Source organism: Nothoprocta perdicaria, unplaced genomic scaffold (assembly GCF_003342845.1).
Source record: "Nothoprocta perdicaria isolate Ctin4 unplaced genomic scaffold, notPer1 scaffold_26, whole genome shotgun sequence".
NCBI lineage: Eukaryota > Metazoa > Chordata > Aves > Tinamiformes > Tinamidae > Nothoprocta > Nothoprocta perdicaria.
The window spans coordinates 3,315,963-3,321,983 of NW_020455488.1; positions in this window are offsets into that span (position 1 = coordinate 3,315,963).

Sequence of the window (6,021 nt, forward strand, 5' to 3'; positions counted from 1 at the left end):
TCTGGATGACTTGTCAGACACATACCCCGAAGCAAAGAGAATATGTAGCATGTACCCAGGGTGGACCTGGACGAGATGAAAAATTTGGGTCCTAATTTGCTCAGCTAAATCTGTCCAGAGTCCCCAATGTCCTGTGACGAGCAATTTACAACCTGCCCACGAATCTAGCTTCCATGCAACTCTGTTACTGATATCATAATGTATTTTGTTCTTCCTTTGTAATGTAAGTTTTTGCTTTGGGTCAATTTGAAACTTAAAAAAGAAAAAAAAGAAAGTTAAATCTGGTTAAAACCTTTTCTTTGGTTTACGTTCTGTTTATTTCTGATGTGATGTTTTAATAACATAATATCACTTTACACACTTGCTCACAATCTCTGTCTCTCTCTTCTGCTCCTCTTCCCTTCTTGGTGCTTGTGACTCCGGTAACTCAATTGATACTCAGATTTGTCACCCCGGATGTTAGTTCATGTGTCTTGCAGCTCATATTGCGATTTGTGCCGGTGATTTGGGCAATAAAACTCCGGACTGGACTGTAGAAGGGAGGGACTAATCTAGTTCTGAACTGTGAATAGTTCCTCTCTGTTTGGGTTCCAGTACAGCCACATTAAGATCTAAAAGGGAGGCCCATTCTGGCACACAAGGGGAAACTGGAAGTGTTTCCAGTCTAGAGTGGTATACAAGCAAAAATCACGGTAAGCTTTTACAYTCCCAAAAGTTGGAGAGAAAGGAAACTGGAATAAAGACTTAACTATTGCTGCTATAAAGGTAGTGGGGAAAAATGTTTTCTGTTGCCTGGAGGCAAAGTAAGCAAGCGTCTTTGGGCGTACACAAGTTGTTCAAGAGAACAGTTGTGTTTAGAGCTGTTGATGATAGTCACTAACAGACTGACCAGCCTGTACCTGGTGTGTTTACTAAATACTGTGTTAAAGACTTTGTTCTTGTTTTATGCATCATATTTCCTGTTTGAGTGTTCACTTGCTAAGTTTAAAACAATTAATGATTGATGTTATTACTTTAAAAAGTTGATTTACAAGCTGTTGACAAATGAGATTATATAGAGAATATACAGTCTTTCCGTATGTTGATATGAGAGTGATAAGAAAGTGTACTTGTTCTATATGACTTTTTAAACCACGGTACATAAAAACTTCTGCTTTTCTGAAAGCAAAAGTAATGAAGGCAATGAGAATGAGCCAAGATCCCAGAGCACAATTCTGCTCTGCATATCTTCCCCAAACAGCCTAGACAGCAGCATTTTGACTTTTCTACTTTAGTATTTGTCTGTGTCTCTCTTACCTTATTTTTACTGGGATTGCCACAATCACTGTCTTTATTTGAAACTAAATAGTATTCAAAGGCTGAAATTTGTTCTTTTCCCATATCACTGGTGTGTTTGAAGCTTTTCTTCATAATTCTACTTCCTGACCTATGATGTTAACCAGAGTGAAATTCAACATGARATTTCACAGAATCATGGAATGGTTGAGGTTGGAAGGATCTCTAGAGCTAATCTCTGGAGATCATCCAGTCCAGGCCCCCTGCTCAAGCAGGGACACCCACAGCACGTGGCACAGGGTGGCATCCGGATGAGATTTAATCTCATGAAAATAAGAAACAAGCCAGCTATATACAGTGCTGCAGGAAAATGTGCTACCAAGAGCTCCTCAGCCAGTGTGTTCCGCAGGGATCCACAACGTGCAGCTGGAGCAGCAGGAAAGTTAGGATCGAAAGCTGCGTTCACTTTTATTGGGAAATCTCCAGCTGTCTAGTGGAGAAACCTGAACTCCAGCTGTTTCCTCTGCACCTGGAACCCCCAGTGCTGCTGGCTGTGAGGTCTCAGGTAAGTTTTGTTATTGGAAAGGTTTGTCTTTATGTTTGTGAGAGGGTTATTTGAGCATCTACTTCTGGAGGTGCTTTTACAAGTGTGCGGGAGGATGCGTTGCTGTGTTTTCTCTAAACTTGCCCATTTCTTTCCCCGTGAGGAGGGTCGTGGAGTCTTACAGCAAACATGCTCGCGAGCTGCAAACACTGCAGAGAATGAGTGAGTATTTCCCAAGTTTTGACTCTTGCATTGTTCTGGAGAGCCATCTGGGTCCATTTAATATTTCTAGAAGGTCTGGGAAAGGTAAATGAAGAGCGAAGAGCAAGTCTGTGTTCGGTAAGAGATACAAGGGCATAAGCTCTTCAGAGAAAATGGAAGCCTGAAAACTACTGACATACACCAAAGAGGATCTGATCTTTGTTAATTTTTAAGCAGTTTTCTTTATTTACAAGCCACAAAACTGACTATAACTCTTCCTTTAAATTCATTTGCAARCTTAGTACTCATCAAGTATATCAGAAGATCATAATTCCTTTAACTTAATTAGCTCTCCATTACTTGTACCGTACTAAATTATTTCCTCAGTCTTGATGTATCATTGTAACTGCACCGAAGCTGCTTGTTATTTGCCATTTAATCTAGTGTGAAAGAGCAAATCATTAATAAAAGGAGCKTTCAGTTGAGCTTCTTGCTTTATGGCCTAATAGGGAAAGTATTTTTTAAAAGGATTTTCAAAACACTTAGTGAAGGAGCCCTGTGAGAGGTAGYTAGGGTCATATTTGTAACCTAGAAATAGGCAATTTTTTTTTTTCTAAAGTCTTGGCCTGTTTATATAATGTGGCAGAGTTGCTGCTAAGTCCTTTGAGTTGATGACAAGTTTTTCATTTTGTTCACTTCGTATTTTGATACGCTTAGTATATTTGCTCATTTTCCGATACGTCAGATTGAAGTAGATCTGAATCAAAATGTAAACTAATTGTATTTTTAAACCTTATTTTTAAACCATTGCAGCTTACAGTATGTGTTTTCTTGGTCCATTCAACTGTTAAATTCCTCAGTGTTATATCAAAGTTTTCTGCCTCTTGCTGAGTGCATGCCTGACTTGTGGGCTGTCTAAATAGCATCTTGAAGACCGAAGCAGTTAGGGCTGCCTTATCTCTAATAYATCTAAGCCTTAAGTGAGGTTATGAGAAGTTAGATGCTCTGACCTGTTCAGCTACAAGGCAACTTTGCGTGTTTTAGGTCCCCTTGTGCATTTTATTACCTGCCTGTGGTGCTTGCGTGGGCTGTGGAGGCTTAGGCTGAGGCTCCTCCTGTGCTTGTCTGTTCTCCAGAAGTTAAAATAGCCTTCAGATAGCAAGTGGCATGAAGTTAAAATGACGAGGCTGGCTCGTAGGACAAAGAAGTTAAGGTGAAAGAGCAGAAAATGTTGCTTTTGGAGAAATATTTGTTATGTTGTCTTTTGGGGCTCAGAAATCTGAATGTCTTTAATATAAAATGATCAGTGTGAGTGTTTGAGAGTTGCTTGGCTAATTTATGTGAGCTGTTCAGTGAGGAAAAAAAAAAATTACATTTTCTGCTGGTTCCTGCCCCCTCCTAATGAGTGAGAGGCTWTAATTCTCTTTCCCGCTAGCAATTAACGCCAGGGATTTGAACTAATGWTCCCACCTTTCAGTGCTTTGATTACAGGATTGTAAAAGTGTATGTGTATATGTGTGTGGGAGAGAGAAATAAAAAAAAAACTTTTATACAAAAAGAAACCTCTTAGGGATTTTCAGGACCAATCTCAGAGGCTCCCTGCTATCTGGAGCTCAACCTTGTGTCTTTTACCAGTGTGAACCAAGGCTGTTCTTGTCCCTGCTTCCCTCTCTCCAACCTGGGGAAAAGAAGATCCTTCAGACCTTTTCAGGTGCCCCTTGCCTCATCCTCTGGTGGGATTTACCAGCACCCACCTGCATCCAGCTCTCATCTCTGCCATCACTGCTGACCACCTCTTCCTTCTTACAGCCTCACTCCTCAACAGTGCACCAAAGTGGACAAGTCTGAGACAGGAGAGCATCCAAGCAGGTGGATTGAATTTCCAGGATCACACCACAGTGACATCCAGAGGCACCAAGTCCAGAGCTTGGTAGCACTCAGATGTGCACAGAGCGTGCAGGTGCCCTGTCCTCCCCATCACTTCTGCCGCTGGGAATGCTCTCCGCTGTTCCTTGCTGCTCCGTGGTTGGGTCTCCTTTTGCAGGAAGCAGTCAGTGCAGGCAGMTCGGAGCGGGGAGCAGCCCAGGGGACATCCAACAACCTGCTTCTCATCACAGCCAGTTACTATTTTAATGGGTCAGACTGACTATGGTACAACAAAATCTTGCAGTGACCTATCTGCAGTATTAGTACTTAAGAATTACTAAGAATAACAGTTACTATTCTTAGTAGTTACTAATTCTTATCCACAGAAATGAAATTCACTGCTTGGAGTCTCACCAGTTATCAAATAATATTAGATTTAATGTAACACTTTACGTTGAAGAATGATGCAGTTTAATCTGATAAATGAATTCAGACAACCTCTGCTGCTGATCGAGTCTCTGGGTTCTTTATTTTTTTCCCCCCAAGCATGGGGACAACTCTTAATTATTTTTTTCCTCAAATCACTTTGCCTGAATTTCCCAATGTCTGCTATTTTTGAGCAAAGAAACATTTTGCTGAATCTGAATTGCTTTCACASTTCATTGACTTTCCTTCTGCCCTGGTATAAAGATAGTTTTTTAATGGGAGTAGGCTCCTTGTTTTACAAGGCATTTTAAATAGCCACTAGGCTTTGCCTGGTTGTTCAGCAGCATATCTCTAATACTTTGTTAAATTATAGTTATCTTGTCAATAAAGTGACTTTTTTTATCAGATGCACACAATATAACAGTTATTAGTTATATTCTTATATACAGCTGAATTTGCTGGCTTTGACTATTTCCTGTACTTTATAAATGCTTATATAATCTGTTATGCAGGCTCAGCTGTTCTTAATTCCAGTGTGATTCATATCGTGCTTAGATATTGACATTCTTGGCTTGTCAGAAATACTAATATATATTAGTGCCATATCTATTGAAAATCACCATTTATTTTTTGCAGTGCTTCAATTTGCAGTTCTTTATATCGTAGCATTCCTTATTGAACAGCACAACAGTGTTTGCTTTTAATTTCCTCAGTCCTAAGAAGTCAGAAAAAAAAGTACATTTTGTGTGGTTTTTTTTTGGCTTGCATAGTTTTTGCGTGCAGTGAATTAAGCTATGCCAAACTATTCCTTGGTGAGAATTTGATTGTCACTTTTTGTCTRCATGTGGCTTGATGTCAGAAACCTACCTCACTCATGTTAAGAAGAGCTCCTGCTCCAGCAAGGAGGCCGTATTTAACCTTCTTGGGCATTTCTGCTATGGACAGAACTGTCCAAGGGCCAGACTGTGTTGAAGTCACATTAGTTAGTGAGTTAAAGACTTCTGCAAGTAGTCTTGCTCCAGCCTGTACCTCCACTCCTCTGTCCTAAGTGGTACTTGCCTTGGGATTGGTATCTGAGCAGGGTTTGTGGCTATTACATACAGGGATAGTCTTTATTCTTTTTTGTTTCATTTTACAGTGGCTCCTGCTTCGAGAGTACCTGGCTTAGGACACGGGCTCCTCATTCCCCATCCTTCTCCTCTGTTCTCTGCTGGCACCACAGCAGGCTGGCCTCTTATGGGAGAATTGCAGAGAAGATTGTGGTGGGTAAGACAGATTAGCAGCTTGAATAGGGAAGGATATTCGTCATAATAGTGACTTTAGAAGGTAGTATGGTCTTGATTCTTAATAGAGTATTTTGGGAGAGTTCTGCTCAACGTGGGCGGATTTTGTTAGTGTTGTTTTTTAACTGATTTCAATAAGTCATGGGAGATAGTAGGTAAGTTCAGACTTCAACCCGTTCATCTCAGCAATTGGATGAGACCCTATCTTCARGAAGAAGTTTGAATGTACCTTGAAGGTTTGTATGATGACAAATGAAAATTCTTTACTGTTTGGCTGGTTCTGTTGAATTACCTCTGCTGAGACGTTGAAGTCTTTGTTTCCAGATTGAATCTTTTTCATTTCACCTGGGAAGTAATGAATGTTGCCACATCTCTGTGGAGTCTTTCATCTTGCTGATGCTATCATTTTCACATATAGTCACTGGG